At 42.2% G+C, this 17539-nt stretch overlaps 1 protein-coding gene across 1 annotated transcript in view; it reads left to right on the top strand.

Moving 5' to 3' along the window:
* The window catches only part of LOC128661265 (uncharacterized), a 744180-nt gene that overhangs the window by 567503 nt on the left and 159138 nt on the right, over positions 1-17539 (top strand). The window lies entirely within an intron of this gene.

The raw sequence follows: 17539 nt of genomic DNA, 5'->3' as shown, positions 1-17539 counted from the left end.
CAGGAAATGGCAAAGAGCACAGCAAAAGCTGTCCATATAGTCCCTCCTAGGCTTCGCCCACCCCAGTCATTCTCTTTGCCGTTGCACAGGCAACATCTCCACAGAGATGGTTAAGAGTATGTGGTGTTTTAGTTGTAGTTTTTCATTCTACTATCAAGAGTTTGTTATTTTAAAATAGTGCTGGTATGTACTATTTACTCTGAAACAGAAAAGGATGAAGAGTTCTGTTTGTGAGAGGAATATGATTTTAGCAGTAACTAAAATAGTTTGCTGTTTCCACACAGGACTGTTGAGATGAAATAACTTCAGTTGGGGGAAACAGTTAGCAGACTTTTCTGCTTAAGGTATGACTAGCCATATTTCTAACAAGACTGTGTAATGCTGGAAGGCTGTCATTTCCCCTCATGGGGACCGGTAAGCCATTTTCTTAGTCTCAAACAGAATAAAGGGCTTAATATGGGCTATAAAACTGGTAGACATTTTATGGGCAAGATCGATTGCTTTATTTGGGCATTTTATACAGATTGAGGTTGATTTTCACACTTATAAACTTTGGGGAACGTTTTTTTAACGTCAGGCACTGGTTTAGACACCTTTTCAGTCAGGAAGGGCCTTCACTGTAGTAGGCTGAGCCTCATTTTCGCCCCATTACTGCGCAGTTACTTTTGAGAACAAGACATGCAGCTGCATGTGTGTGGATCGGAAAGTAGTTGAAAAGGTTCCTAGAAGGCTTCATTTGGTATCGTATTCCCCCCTGGGTTTGGTAAAGTCGCAGCAAAGGCTGTAGCTGGGACTGTAGAGGGGTTAAAACTGTAACCGGCTCCGGTTTCTTCATTTTAAGGGTTAAAGCTCTGAAATTTGGGGTGCAATGCTTTGAATGCTTTAAGACACTGTGGTGAAAATTTGGTAAAATTTAAACAATTCCTTCATTGTTTTTCACATATTCAGTAATAAAGTGTGCCCTGTTTAAAATTTAAAGAGACAGTAACGTTTTTAATTTAAAACGGTTTTTGTACTTTTTTGTCAAGTTTAAGCCTGTTTAACATGTCTGTACCTTCAGATAAGCTATGCTCTGTATGTATGGAAGCCAGTGTGTCCCCCCCTTCCAAATTGTGTGATAATTGTGCCATAGCGTCCAAACAAATTAAGGACAGTACTGCCACAAATAGTAAAGTTGCCCAAGATGATTCATCAGATGAAGAGAGTAAACATAGTTCTACTTCATCTCACTCTATGTCTACACCAGTTTTGCCCACGCAGGAGGCCCCTAGTACTTCTAGCGCGCCAATGCTTATTACTATGCAACAATTGACGGCAGTAATGGATAACTCCATAGCAAATATTTTATCCAAAATGCCTGCATATCAGAGAAAGCACGATTGCTCTGTTTTAAACACTGTAGAGCAGGAGGGCGCTGATGATAATTGCTCTGTCATACCCTCACACCAATCTGAAGGGGCCATGAGGGAGGTTTTGTCAGATGGAGAAATTTCAGATTCAGGTAGAATTTCTCAACAGGCAGAACCTGATGTCGTGACATTTAAATTTAAATTAGAGCATCTCCGCGCACTGCTTAAGGAGGTGTTATCTACTCTGGATGATTGTGACAACCTGGTCATCCCAGAAAAATTGTGTAAAATGGACAAGTTCCTAGAGGTTCTGGTGCACCCCGACGCTTTTCCTATACCCAAGCGGGTGGCGGACATAGTGAATAAGGAGTGGGAGAAGCCCGGCATACCTTTTGTTCCCCCTCCTATATTTAAGAAATTATTTCCTATGGTCGACCCCAGAAAGGACTTATGGCAGACAGTCCCTAAGGTCGAGGGGGCAGTTTCTACACTAAACAAGCGCACTACTATTCCTATCGAGGATAATTGTGTTTTCAAAGATCCTATGGATAAAAAATTGGAGGGTTTGCTTAAAAAGATTTTTGTTCAGCAAGGTTACCTCCTGCAACCTATTTCGTGCATTGTTCCTGTCACTACAGCAGCGTGGTTCTGGTTCGAGGAACTAGAACAGTCGCTCAATAGAGAGACTCCGTATGAGGAGGTTATGGACAGAATACACGCACTTAAGTTAGCTAATTCCTTTATTTTAGATGCCGCTCTGCAGTTAGCTAGATTAGCGGAGAAAAATTCTGGGTTTGCAATTGTGGCGCGCAGAGCGCTCTAGCTAAAGTCTTGGTCAGCGGATGTATCTTCCAAGACAAAATTGCTTAATATCCCTTTCAAGGGTAAAACCCTTTTTGGACCAGAATTGAAAGAGATTATCTCAGATATCACTGGGGGTAAGGGCCATGCCCTTCCACAAGATAGGCCTCTCAAGGCCAAGAATAGGTCTAATTTTCGTTCCTTTCGCAATTTCAGGAACGAACCGGCCTCAAACTCTGCAGCCTCTAGACAAGAGGGTAATGCTTCGCGGACCAAACCAGCTTGGAAACCGATGCAAGGCTGGAACAAGGGTAAACAGGCCAAGAAGCCTGCTGCTGCTGCTACCAAAACAGCATGAAGGAGCAGCCCCCGATCCGGGACCGGATCTAGTAGGGGGCAGACTCTCTCTCTTTGCTCAGGCTGTGGCAAGAGATGTTCAGGATCCCTGGGCACTAGAAATAGTTTCTCAGGGTTATCTTCTGGAATTCAAGGAACTACCCCCAAGGGGAAGGTTCCATGTGTCTCGCTTTTCTTCAAACCAAATAAAGAGACAGGCATTCTTACATTGTGTAGAAGACCTGTTAAAAATGGGAGTGATACACCCAGTTCCAACCGTGGAACAAGGAATGGGGTTTTACTCAAATCTGTTTGTAGTTCCCAAAAAAGAGGGAACCTTCAGACCAATTCTGGATTTAAAAATCCTAAACAAATTTCTCAGAGTGCCATCGTTCAAAATGGAAACCATTCGAAACGATTTTAACCTACAATCCAGGAGGGTCAATTTATGACTACCGTGGATCTAAAGGATGCGTATCTACATATTCCTATCCACAAAGATCATCATCAGTTCCTAAGGTTCGCCTTTCTGGACAAACATTACCAGTTTGTGGCTCTCCCATTCGGGCTAGCCACTGCTCCAAGGATCTTCACAAAGATACTAGGGTCCCTTCTAGCGGTTCTAAGAACAAGGGGCATTGCAGTGGCACCTTATTTGGAAGACATTCTGATACAAGCGTCGTCTCTTTCAAAGGCAAAGGCTCACACAGACATCGTTCTAGCCTTTCTCAGATCTCACGGATGGAAAGTAAACATAGAAAAAAGTTCCCTGTCTCCGTCGACAAGAGTTCCTTTCTTGGGGACAATAATAGATTCTTCAGAAATGAGGATTTTCCTGACAGATGTCAGAAAGTCAAAACTTCTAAGCGCTTGTCAAGTTCTTCATTCGGTTCCACGTCCTTCCATAGCTCAGTGCATGGAAGTAGTAGGATTGATGGTTGCAGCAATGGACATAGTTCCTTTTGCGCGAATTCATCTAAGACCATTACAACTGTGCATGCTGAAACAGTGGAATGGGGACTATACAGACTTGTCTCCAGTGATTCAAGTAGATCAGAAGACCAGAGACTCACTCCGTTGGTGGCTAACCCAGGATCACCTGTCCCAGGGAATGAGCTTCCGCAGACCAGAGTGGGTCATTGTCACGACCGACGCCAGTCTAGTGGGCTGGGGGGCAGTCTGGAACTCCCTGAAAGCTCAGGGGCTATGGTCTCGGGAAGAGTCTCTTCTCCCGATAAACATTCTGGAACTGAGAGCAATATTCAATGCTCTCAAGGCTTGGCCTCAACTAGCTAAGGCCAGATTTATAAGATTTCAATCAGACAACATGACAACTGTTGCTTACATCAATCATCAGGGGGGAACAAGGAGTTCCCTGGCGATGAAGGAAGTGACCAAAATCATAAAATGGGCGGAGGATCACTCCTGCCACCTATCTGCGATCCACATCCCAGGAGTGGAAAACTGGGAGGCGGATTATCTGAGTCGTCAGACATTCCATCCGGGGGAGTGGGAACTCCACCCGGAGATCTTTGCCCAGTTGACTCAATTATGGGGCATTCCAGACATGGATCTAATGGCGTCTCGTCAGAACTTCAAGGTTCCTTGCTACGGGTCCAGATCCAGGGATCCCAAGGCGACTCTAGTGGATGCATTAGTAGCGCCTTGGACCTTCAACCTAGCTTATGTGTTTCCACCATTTCCTCTCATTCCCAGGCTGGTAGCCAGGATCAAACAGGAGAGGGCTTCGGTGATCTTGATAGCTCCTGCGTGGCCACGCAGGACTTGGTATGCAGACCTGGTGAATATGTCATCGGCTCCACTATGGAAGCTACCTTTGAGACAGGATCTTCTTATACAGGGTCCATTCGAACATCCAAATCTAGTTTCTCTCCAGCTGACGGCTTGGAAATTGAACGCTTGATTTTATCTAAGCGTGGTTTTTCGGATTCTGTGATAGATACTCTGGTACAGGCCAGAAAACCTGTAACTAGAAAGATTTACCATAAAATATGGAAAAGATATATCTGTTGGTGTGAATCCAAGGGATTCTCATGGATTAAGATCAAAATTCCTAGGATCCTTTCCTTTCTTCAAGAAGGTTTGGATAAGGGATTATCAGCGAGTTCTTTAAAGGGACAGATTTCTGCTTTGTCTGTCTTGTTACACAAACGACTGGCATCAGTGCCAGATGTTTAAGCTTTTGTTCAGGCTTTGGTCAGGATCAAGCCTGTTTACAGATCTTTGACTCCTCCCTGGAGTCTGAATTTAGTTCTTTCAGTTCTTCAAGGGGTTCCGTTTGAACCTCTACATTCCATAGATATCAAGATGTTATCTTGGAAAGTTCTGTTTTTGGTTGCTATTTCTTCTGCTAGAAGAGTTTCTGAGTTATCTGCTCTGCAGTGTAATCCGCCCTATCTGGTGTTCCATTCAGATAAGGTTGTTTTGCGTACTAAACCTGGTTTCCTTCCAAAGGTTGTTTCCAACAAGAATATTAACCAGGAAATAGTTGTGCCTTCTTTTTGTCCGAATCCAGTTTCAAAGAAGGAACGTTTGTTACATAATTTAGATGTAGTACGTGCTTTAAAGTTCTATTTAGAAGCAACAAAGGATTTCAGACAAACGTCTTCTCTGTTTGTCGTTTATTCTGGCAAGAGGAGAGGTCAAAAAGCTACTGCTACCTCTCTTTCCTTTTGGCTGAAAAGCATCATCCGATTGGCTTACGAGACTGCCGGACGGCAGCCTCCCAAACGAATCACAGCTCACTCTACTAGGGCTGTGGCTTCCACATGGGCCTTCAAGAACGAGGCTTCTGTTGATCAGATATGTAAGGCAGCGACTTGGTCTTCTCTGCACACTTTTGCCAAATTCTACAAATTTGATACTTTTGCTTCTTCGGAGGCTATTTTTGGGAGAAAGGTTTTGCAAGCCGTGGTGCCTTCTGTTTAGGTAACCTGATTGGCTCCCTCCCTTCATCCGTGTCCTAAAGCTTTGGTATTGGTTCCCACAAGTTATGGATGACGCCGTGGACCGGACACACCAATGTTGGAGAAAACAGAATTTATGCTTACCTGATAAATTACTTTCTCCAACGGTGTGTCCGGTCCACGGCCCGCCCTGGTTTTTTAATCAGGTTTGATGAATTTATTTCTTTAACTACAGTCACCACGGCACCCTATGGTTTCTCCTGTTTTTTTCTCCTGTCCGTCGGTCGAATGACTGGGGTGGGCGGAGCCTAGGAGGGACTATATGGACAGCTTTTGCTGTGCTCTTTGCCATTTCCTGTTGGGGAAGAGATATTCCCACAAGTTATGGATGACGCCGTGGACCGGACACACCGTTGGAGAAAGTAATTTATCAGGTAAGCATAAATTCTGTTTTTATCTTAGACCTCATATTTATATGGGACCAGAAAATAACAATATAACCTAAAGTACCTGTGACACAAAACCTTCTTCTCATCTCCCCCACCTCCCCCTCCTCCCCTTCTTTAACTTATTTCCTCTCCTACTTTTCCCCCTCTTTAGAAATATCTTTCATTTCTTTACGGTCACGCGGCTACGCTGATTATAGTGCCTCTAATTTATGTTATCAACAGTGACTGTAATTTGTATTTATAGTTTACTTTATTCCACAAATGTTACGTGCTAATGTTATTCATGTTGTGTTCATTTTTGTAAAATTCAATAAAACAATTTAATTAAAAAAATAACTGTTTGCTGTTTGTAATTTATTTTCATTATTAAATTGTACCCAGCCTTTTAAATGACCTGAGGCTCCGGCTCCTACTTAGCATATGCAGGAGATCACATTATGTAAACATATGAGTCTGTTATTGGCTGATAGCTGTCACATGGTACAGAGGCAGAACTACATTTATCAGAAAACAATTTACTATCGCCTAGATTTGGAGTTTTGCGTTAGAAGGGGTGCGTTAGCTACGTATGCTTTTTTCTGGCCGCACCTTTTAAATACCGGTGGTATTTAGAGTTCACAGAAGGGCTGCGTTAGGCTCCAAAAAGGCAGCGTATAGCATATTTACCGCCACTGCAACTCTCAATACCAGCGGTGCTTGCGGACGCGGCCAGCTTCAAAAACGTGCTCGTGCGTGATTCCCCCATAGAAAACAATGGGGCTGTTTGAGCTGGGAAAAAAAAGCAGCGTTCAGCTCCTAACGCGGCCCCATTGTTTCCTATGGGGAAACACTTCCTACGTCTGCACCTAACACCGTAACATGTACCCCGAGTCTAAACACCCCTAACCTTACACTTATTAACCCCTAATCTGCCGCCCCCGCTATCGCTGACCCCTGCATATTTTTTTTAACCCCTAATCTGCCGCTCCGTACACCGCCGCAACCTACATTATACCTATGTACCCCTAATCTGCTGCCCCTAACACCGCCGACCCCTATATTATATTTATTAACCACTAATCTGCCCCCCACAATGTCGCCGCCAGCTACCTACAATAATTAACCCCTAATCTGCCGACCGGACCTCACCGCTACTATAATAAATGTATTAACCCCTAATCCGCCTCACTAACCCTATAATAAATAGTATGAACCCCTAATCTGCCCTCCCTAACATCGCTGACACCTAACTTCAAGTATTAACCCCTAATCTGCCGACCGGACCTCGCCGCTACTCTAATAAATGTATTAACCCCTAAAGCTAAGTCTAACCCTAACACTAACACCCCCCTAAGTTAAATATAATTTTTATCTAACGAAATAAATTAACTCTTATTAAATAAATTAATCCTATTTAAAGCTAAATACTTACCTGTAAAATAAACCCTAATATAGCTACAATATAAATTATAATTATATTGTAGCTATTTTAGGATTTATATTTATTTTACAGGCAACTTTGTATTTATTTTAACCAGGTACAATAGCTATTAAATAGTTATTAACTTTTTAATAGTTACCTACGGTAGTTAAAATAATTACAAAATTACCTGTAAAATAAATCCTAACCTAAGTGACAATTAAACCTAACACTACACTAGCAATAAATTAATTAAATAAAATACCTACAATTATCCACAATTAAACCTAACACTACACTATCAATAAATAAATTAAATAAAATACCTACAAATAAATACAATTAAATAAACTAACTAAAGTACAAAAAATAAAAAAAGCTAAGTTACAAAAAATAAAAAATTAATTACAAACATAATAAAAATATTACAACAATTTTAAGCTAATTACACCTACTCTAAGCCCCCTAATAAAATAACAAAGCCCCCAAAATAAAAAAATGCCCTAAACTATTCTAAAATTAAAATAGAAAAGCTCTTTTACCTTACCAGCCCTTAAAAGGGCCTTTTGCGGGGCATGCCCCAAAGAATTCGGCTCTTTTGCCTGTAAAAAAAAAACATACAATACCCCCCCAACATTACAACCCACCACCCACATACCCCTAATCTAACCCAAACCCCCTTAAATAAACCTAACACTAAGCCCCTGAAGATCTTCCTACCTTGTCTTCACCATGCCAGGTATCACCGATCGCTCCAGGCTCCGAAGTCTTCATCCAAGCCCAAGCGGGGGCTGGAGATCCATCATCCGGCTGAAGTCTTCTATCAAGCAGCGGCTGAAGAGGTCCAGAAGAGGCTCCAAAGTCTTCATCCTATCCGGGCAGAAGAGTAGATCCGGACCGGCAACCATCTTCTTCCAAGCGGTGACAAGAGGCTCCATCTTGAAGACCTCCGGCGCGGATCCATCCTCTTCTTCCGACGTCCTAAGTCCGAATGAAGCTTCCTTTAAATGACGTCATCCAAGATGGCGTCCCTCGAATTCCGATTGGCTGATAGGATACTATCAGCCAATCGGAATTAAGGTAGGAATAATCTGATTGGCTGATGGAATCAGCCAATCAGATTCAAGTTCAATCCGATTGGCTGATCCAATCAGCCAATCAGATTGAGCTCGCATTCTATTGGCTGATCGGAACAGCCAATAGAATGTGAGCTCAATCTGATTGGCTGATTCAATCAGCCAATCAGATTTTTCCCTACCTTAATTCCGATAGGCTGATAGAATCCTATCAGCCAATCGGAATTCGAGGGACGCCATCTTGGATGACGTCATTTAAAGGAAGCTTCATTCGGACTTAGGACGTCGGAAGAAAAGGATGGATCCGCGCCGGAGGTCTTCAAGATGGAGCTGCTTGTCACCGCTTGGAAGAAGATGGTTGCCGGTCCAGATCTACTCTTCTGCCCAGATAGGATGAAGACTTTGGAGCCTCTTCTGGACCTCTTCAGCCGCCGCTTGATAGAAGACTTCAGCCGGATGATGGATCTCCAGCCCCCGCTTGGGCTTGGATGAAGACCTCAGAGCCAGGAGCGATCGGTGATACCTGGCATGGTGAAGACAAGGTAGGAAGATCTTCAGGGGCTTAGTGTTAGGTTTATTTAAGGGGGGTTTGGGTTAGATTAGGGGTATGTGGGTGGTGGGTTGTAATGTTGGGGGGGGGTATTGTATGGTTTTTTTTTACAGGCAAAAGAGCTGAATTCTTTGGGGTATGCCCCGCAAAAGGCCCTTTTAAGGGCTGGTAAGGTAAAAGAGCTTTTCTATTTTAATTTTAGAATAGGGTAGGGCATTATTTTATTTTGGGGGGCTTTGTTATTTTATTAGGGGACTTAGAGTAGGTGTAATTAGCTTAAAATTGTTGTAATATTTTATTATGTTTGTAATTTTTTTTTTGTAACTTAGCTTTTTTTATTTTTTGTACTTTAGTTAGTTTATTTAATTGTATTTATTCGTAGGTATTTTATTTAATTTATTTATTGATAGTGTAGTGTTAGGTTTAATTGTAGATAATTGTAGGTATTTTATTTAATTAATTTATTGCTAGTGTAGTGTTAGGTTTAATTGTAACTTAGGTTAGGATTTATTTTACAGGAAATTTTGTAATTATTTTAACTAGGTAACTATTAAATAGTTAATAACTATTTAATAGCTATTGTACCTGGTTAAAATAAATACAAAGTTGCCTGTAAAATAATTATTAATCCTAAAATAGCTACAATATAATTATAATTTATATTGTAGCTATATTAGGGTTTATTTTACAGGTAAGTATTTAGCTTTAAATAGGAATAATTTATTTAATAAGAGTTAATTTATTTTGTTAGATTTAAATTATATTTAACTTAGGGGGGTGTTAGGGTTAGGGTTAGACTTAGCTTTAGGGGTTAATACATTTATTATAGTAGCGGTGAGGTCCGGTCGGCAGATTAGGGGTTAATACTTGAAGTTAGGTGTCAGCGATGTTAGGGAGGACAGATTAGGGGTTAATAATATTTATTATAGGGTTATTGAGGCGGGAGTAAGGCGGATTAGGGGTTAATAACTTTATTATAGTAGCGGTGAGGTCCGGTCGGCAGATTAGGGGTTAATAATTGTAGGTAGGTGGCGGCGACATTGGGGGCGGCAGATTAGGGGTTAATAAATATAATATAGGGGTCGGCGGTGTTAGGGGAGCAGATTAGGGGTACTTAAGGATAACGTAGGTGGCGGCGCTGTGCGGTCGGCAGATTAGGGGTTAATAATTGTAGGTAGGTAGCAGCGACGTTGGGGGGGGCAGATTAGGGGTTAATAAATATAATATAGGGGTCGGCGGTGTTAGGGGCAGCAGACTAGGGGTACATAGGGATAACGTAGGTTGCGGCGGTGTGCGGTCGGCAGATTAGGGGTTAAAAAATTTTATTAGAGTGGCGGCGATGTGGGGGGGACCTCGGTTTAGGGGTACATAGGTAGTTTATGGGTGTTAGTGTACTTTAGAGCACAGTAGTTAAGAGCTTTATGAACCGGCGTTAGCCCAGAAAGCTCTTAACTCCTGACTTTTTTCTGCGGCTGGAGTTTTGTCGTTAGATTTCTAACGCTCACTTCAGCCAAGACTCTAAATACCGGCGTTAGAAAGATCCCATTGAAAAGATAGGATACCCAAATGGCTTAGGGGGATCTGCGGTATGGAAAAGTCGCGGCTGCAAAGTGAGCGTTAGACCCTTACCTACAAGACTCCAAATACCAGCGGTAGCCCAAAACCATCGTTAGGAGCCTCTAACGCTGGTTTTGACGGCTAACGCCAAACTCTAAATCTAGCCGTATGACTTTAAAAAGAGAAGTAGGTTTTATTGCATTGTATTTTTATTATGCATTTGTTGATTTTGTAATTCTATATGTTATTGTTCTTTTAAATGGACTGAATTGGCCAAAAGAACATCTGATTATATTATCACTCCTTGTAAACAAAAAATCTTTCTTTTCTTAACTCTATCCAAGATAACATTTGAAATGAACATTTTAGTTCCTATCTTGCCGTGTGATTTAAGACAACTCCGTATTGACCAAGAGAAGTTAAAGGACTGGGGGTGGAGCACATGACAAAATGTCTGACAGTGAGAATTAGTAGGGAGTACAATACCAATACTGCAGTAACCAATTTAACTTATATTTAAACAACTGATATTTAACATTTCTTTCAGGAGAAAATCTTGTTTCATATAAATGATAGAAAACAAAAATTATAATATATTTGTAAAGTTGTGATATGGCCCCACTTAAATATATTTTCTGCCATTATGTTGTATAGATCTGGGAAGATTCATATTTAAGGGGCAATTATAAAACCCACAGAGCTAACTGTACTAAATGCTTGTGCTGAATCAATAGCACATATGTAATAACCTAAACAGCTGATCTGTTTCACATGTATTGTAATGTGTGCCTTTAATTATACCATACGTACAGTTAATCAGAACCATTATTTATTATTATCTGTCTAAACCATTTAATATACTTTTTACAGACACGGCCAGAGCACTGAGAGATATCAGGTATTGATGTAACTGGAGTGAATAAGGGAACCTTCTTCCTGAGCACAGACATTAGAGCCTGTTATCAGCATGAACTCATATGTGTTAGGTGAGTTAAATAGATATTATACTGACTTTAATTACTGGGAAAATAGATCACTCATTAAACAAATATAAACTATTATATTTATATCTGCATCTTTTAAGAACATTTGTGTCAGTGACCGTATAAAGAAGGAGCAACCCTCATTGAGCTGAGGAGGATGGTAAAAAATACTACTCCCCCCTCTGCCCTTTTAGACAGACCATGTTCAACAACTGCCTAACCTCACCCCCTTCCCGGGTTCATTACTCAGAACACCTGCAACTCCATCTTCCCCTGTCCTGACCTCGCTCATGGAACATCCATAACTACACTTATGCCTACCTTGTTTCCATGTGTGTAACACCCACAACTCAGTAATGTAGTTTACTATGATGTAGTAATGTTTACATTCTATGTCATCCTTTTTTAATTTGTGTTTTACATGTAAATACATTTAATAATACAAAACGGAAGGCATTTTTGAGTATAAAAAATGTTTTTTTCTCCTACATTGGTGTATCCGGTCCACGGCTTCATCCTTACTTGTGGGATATTCTCAATCCCTACAGGAAGTGGCAAAGAGAGCACACAGCAAAGCTGTCCATATAGCTCCCCTCAGGCTCCGCCCCCCCCAGTCATTCTCTTTGCCGCTCTAGCTAGTTGTAGTTTTTTATTCTTCTATCAAGAGTTTGTTATTTTAAAATAGTGCCGGCTTGTACTATTTACTCTGCAGCAGAAAGTGATGAAGATTTCTGCCGAGAGGAATATGATTTTAGCACCAGTAACTAAAATCCATTGCTGTTCCCACGCAGGACTGTTGAAACCAGAGAACTTCAGTTGGGGGGAACAGTTTGCAGGCTTAACTGCTTCAGGTATGATCAGTCATTTTTCTAACAAGACCTAGTAATGCTAGAAGACTGTCAGCAATCCCCTCTGGGATAGGTAAGCCATTTTTCTTAGACTCTGTACAAGATTAGGGCTTATATTAAGGGCTCTATGCTGGTTGACACTTTTGTGGGCATAATCGATTGCTTTTTAGCATGTTTTTCACTATAATTAAGGTGTTTTTTCAGACTTTAAAACACTTTTGGGGTTTAATTTGCACCTGGAACTTATTTGGACACCTAATCTAGTCAGAAAGGCCCCTCCACTCTGGAATGAAGAGGGAGGAGGCCTCATTTTCTCAAATCAATTGCGCAGTTGTTTTGCCTAGGCAGTTCATGCAGCTTCTTATTTCTTACTAAAATAATCCCTAAGGAAGGTAACGGCCACAGTGGAAGCTGTGGCATAGTACTGTAGTGTGTTTGCCGGTTAATTGCTGTTATTAGCTCCGGTTTGGGCATTAAGGGGTTAATTGGTCTGAAGATTTGTGTGCAATCTTTTCAAAGCATTAAGACACTGTGGTGAAAATTTCATTAAAATCGGATGTTTATTTGATGGTTTTTTGATGTTTCAATAATAAAGTGTGCACTTTTATTATTTAAAGACACAGTAACGTTTTTGTAAAAAAGAATTTTTATTGCATTGAAGATCTGTTTAAGTCTGTCAAACATGTCTGACCCTTCAGATAACCTATGTTGTGTATGTTCAAAGGCCAAGGTGGTTCCCCCATTAAATTTATGTGTGAAGTGTGCCATAGCGTCCAAACAGCTTAAGGACCGTACAATCACACTTAAAGATATAGCCCAAGATGATTCTTTAGCTGAAGGTAGTGAGGATAGCTCACTATCCTCTCCTTCTGTGTCAACACCAGCTATGCCCGCGCAAGCGATGCCCAGTACATCTAGCGCACCAATTGCTATTACTATGCAGCAGTTAGCAGCAGTAATGGATAATTCTCTCGCAGCATTTTTATCCAAACTGCCAGCTTTTCCTAGGAAGCGTGATTGCTCAGTTTTAAATACAGAAAATGAGCAAGCAGACGCAGAGGATAATTTATCTGTAGTGCCCTCACATCAATCTGACTTGGCGGTGAGGGAGGGCCTGTCTGAGGGAGAAATTTTTGACACAGGAAAAGTTTCTCAGCAGGCAGAGCCTGATTCCATAGCATTTAAATTTAAGCTAGAACACCTCTGCGCCCTACTTAAGGAGGTCCTAGCTATGCTTGATGATTGTGAACCTTTGGTGGTCCCAGAAAAATTGTGTAAAATGGATAAATTCTTAGAGGTCCCAGTACACACTGATGCGTTTCCGATACCTAAGAGGGTGGCGGATATAGTGAATAAGGAGTGGGAGAAGCCAGGTGTACCTTTTGTTCCCCCTCCTATATTTAAGAAAATGTTCCCCATTGTTGACCCCAGAAGGGACGCGTGGCAGACGGTCCCTAAGGTAGAGGGGGCAGTTTCAACGCTAGCTAAGCGCACGACTATACCAATAGAAGACAGTTGCGCTTTTAAAGATCCTATGGATAAAAAATTAGAAGGTTTACTTAAGAAAATTTTTGTTCAACAAGGTTTTCTTCTTCAACCAATTTCTTGCATTATTCCTGTAACCACTGCAGCTGCTTTTTGGTTTGAGGAATTAGAAAACTCGCTCCAGAAGGAGACTTCTTATGATGAAGTCATGGATAGAATTCACGCCCTGAAGTTGGCTAATTCTTTCATTACAGATGCCGCCTTTCAGTTAGCTAAATTAGCGGCGAAAAATTCTGGTTTCGCAATAGTGGCGCGTAGAGCGCTTTGGCTAAAATCGTGGTCGGCGGATGTGTCGTCCAAAACAAAATTGCTTAATATTCCTTTCAAGGGTAAGACCCTATTCGGGCCAGAGTTGAAAGAAATTATTTCAGATATCACTGGGGGAAAGGGACATGCCCTTCCACAGGATAGACCTCTCAAAGCTAAAAATAAGTCTAATTTTCGTTCCTTTCGCAATTTCAGGAACGGACCGGCTTCTACCTCTACAGCCACTAGGCAAGAGGGTAACGCATCCCAACCCAAACCAGCATGGAAACCATTGCAAGGCTGGAACAAGGGTAAACAGGCCAAAAAGCCTGCTGCTGCTACCGACACAGCATGAAGGGGTAGCCCCCGATCCGGGACCGGATCTAGTAGGGGGCAGACTTTCTCTCTTTGCTCAGGCCTGGGCAAGAGATGTTCCGGACCCCTGGGCACTAGAAATTGTCTCTCAGGGGTATCTTCTAGAATTCAAGGATCTTCCTCCAAGGGGAAGGTTCCACATGTCTCGCTTATCTTTAGACCAGATAAAGAGACAAGCATTCTTACATTGCGTAGAAGACCTTTTAAAAATGGGAGTGAGACACCCAGTTCCAACAGCAGAACAAGGACTGGGATTTTACTCAAACCTGTTTGTAGTTCCCAAAAAGGAAGGAACTTTCAGGCCAATTCTGGACTTAAAGATCCTAAACAAATTCCTCAGAGTTCCATCATTCAAAATGGAAACCATTCGGACAATTTTACCAATGATCCAGGAGGGTCAATATATGACTACCGTGGACTTAAAGGATGCGTACCTGCATATTCCTATCCACAAAGATCACCATCTGTTTCTGAGGTTCGCCTTTCTGGACAAGCATTACCAGTTCGTGGCTCTTCCCTTCGTATTGGCCACTGCTCCCAGAATTTTCACAAAGGTGCTAGGGTCCCTTCTAGCGGTGCTAAGGCCAAGGGGCATTGCAGTAGCACCTTACCTAGACAACATTTTAATACAGGCGTCGTCCTTTCTCAAAGCAAGGGCTCATACGGACATTGTTCTAGCCTTTCTCAGATCTCACGGGTGGAAGGTGAACATAGAAAAAAGTTCTCTGTCCCCGTTCACAAGAGTTCCCTTCCTGGGAACAGTAATAGACTCGGTAGAAATGAAAATCTTTCTGACGGAGGTCAGGAAATTAAAACTTTTGAACACTTGTCGAGTTCTTCAATCCATTCCTCAACCCTCCATAGCTCAGTGCATGGAGGTAATAGGACTAATGGTTGCGGCAATGGACGTGGTTCCCTTTGCTCGAATTCATTTAAGACCATTGCAACTGTGCATGCTCAAACAATGGAATGGGGATTATGCAAATTTGTCTCCCCAGATTCAGATGGACCAGAAAACCAGAGACTCACTCCTCTGGTGGTTGTCTCAGGATCACCTGTCTCAGGGAATCAGTTTCCGAAGACCGGAGTGGATCATTGTCATGACCGACGCCAGCCTCTTAGGCTGGGGCGCGGTCTGGGAGTCCCTGAAGGCTCAGGGTCTATGGTCTCGGGAAGAATCTCTTCTCCCGATAAATATTTTGGAATTGAGAGCGATATTCAATGCGCTCCAGGCATGGCCTCAACTAGCGGAGACCAACTTCATCAGATTTCAGTCGGACAACATGACGACTGTAGCTTACATCAATCATCAGGGGGGAACAAAGAGTTCCCTGGCGATGAGGGAGGTATCCAAGATCATCAAATGGGCAGAGGATCACTCCTGCCATCTATCAGCAATTCACATCCCAGGAGTGGACAACTGGGAAGCGGATTATCTGAGTCGTCAGACTTTCCATCTGGGGGGAGTGGGAACTCCACCCGGAGGTTTTTGCTCAGCTGACCCAGCTATGGGGCATTCCAGATCTGGATCTGATGGCGTCACGTCAGAACTCCAAAGTTCCACGTTACGGGTCCAGGTCCAGGGATCCCAAGGCGACATTGGTAGATGCCTTAGTAGCGCCTTGGTCGTTCAGTCTAGCTTATGTCTTTCCACCGTTTCCCCTTCTCCCCCGGCTAGTAGCCAGGATCAAACAGGAGAAGGCTTTGGTAATTCTGATAGCTCCTGCGTGGCCACGCAGGACTTGGTATGCAGACCTGGTGAATATGTCATCAGTTCCACCATGGAAGCTGCCTTTGAGACAGGACCTTCTAATTCAAGGTCCATTCGAACATCCAAACCTAGTTTCTCTGCAACTGACTGCTTGGAGATTGAACGCTTGATTCTATCTAAGCGTGGGTTTTCGAAATCAGTTATAGATACTCTGATCCAGGCTAGAAAGCCTGTCACCAGGAAAATTTACCATAAGATATGGCGGAAATATCTTTGTTGGTGCGAATCCAAGGGTTACTCATGGAGTAAGATTAGGATTCCAAGGATACTATCTTTTCTCCAAGAAGGATTGGAGAAAGGTCTATCAGCTAGTTCCTTAAAAGGACAGATATCTGCTCTGTCTGTTTTGTTACACAAGCGTCTGGCAGCCATGCCAGATATTCAGGTGTTTGTACAGGCTTTAGTCAGAATCAAGCCTGTCTACAGACCTGTGGCTCCTCCATGGAGTCTAAATTTAGTTCTTTCAGTTCTTCAAGGGGTTCCGTTTGAACCTCTACATTCCATAGATATTAAGTTACTATCTTGGAAAGTTTTGTTTTTAGTAGCTATTTCTTCTGCTAGAAGAGTTTCTGAATTGTCTGCTTTGCAGTGTAATTCACCCTATCTGTTGTTCCATACAGATAAGGTCGTTTTACGTACCAAACCTGGTTTTCTTCCAAAAGTGGTTTCCAATAAGAATATCAACCAGGAAATAGTTGTTCCTTCTCTGTGTCCTAATCCAGTTTCTAACAAGGAACGTCTGTTACACAATCTTGATGTGGTTCGTGCTTTAAAGTTTTATCTAAAAGCAACTAAAGACTTCAGACAAACATCGTCCTTGTTTGTCGTTTATTCTGGCAAGAGGAGAGGTCAAAAGGCGACTGCGACCTCTCTGTCCTTCTGGCTAAAAAGCATCATCCGGTTGGCTTATGAGACTGCTGGAAAGCAGCCTCCTGAACGAATTACAGCTCACTCTACTAGAGCTGTGGCTTCCACATGGGCTTTCAAGAATGAGGCTTCTGTTGAACAGATTTGTAAGGCAGTGACTTGGTCTTCACTGCATACGTTTGCCAAATTTTACAAATTCAATACTTTTTCTTCTTCGGAGGCTATTTTTTGGAGAAAGGTTTTGCAAGCAGTGGTGCCTTCCGTTTAGGTTACCTGACTTGTTCCCTCCCTTCATCCGTGTCCTAAAGCTTTGGTATTGGTTCTCACAAGTAAGGATGAAGCCGTGGACCGGATACACCAATGTAGGAGAAAACAGAATTTAAGTTTACCTGATAAATTTCTTTCTCCTACGGTGTATCCGGTCCACGGCCCGCCCTGGCATTTTGGTCAGGTTTAAATT

The sequence above is a fragment of the Bombina bombina genome, chromosome 5 (assembly GCF_027579735.1).
Source record: "Bombina bombina isolate aBomBom1 chromosome 5, aBomBom1.pri, whole genome shotgun sequence".
NCBI lineage: Eukaryota > Metazoa > Chordata > Amphibia > Anura > Bombinatoridae > Bombina > Bombina bombina.
This window is presented reverse-complemented; position numbering and strand designations above follow the sequence as displayed.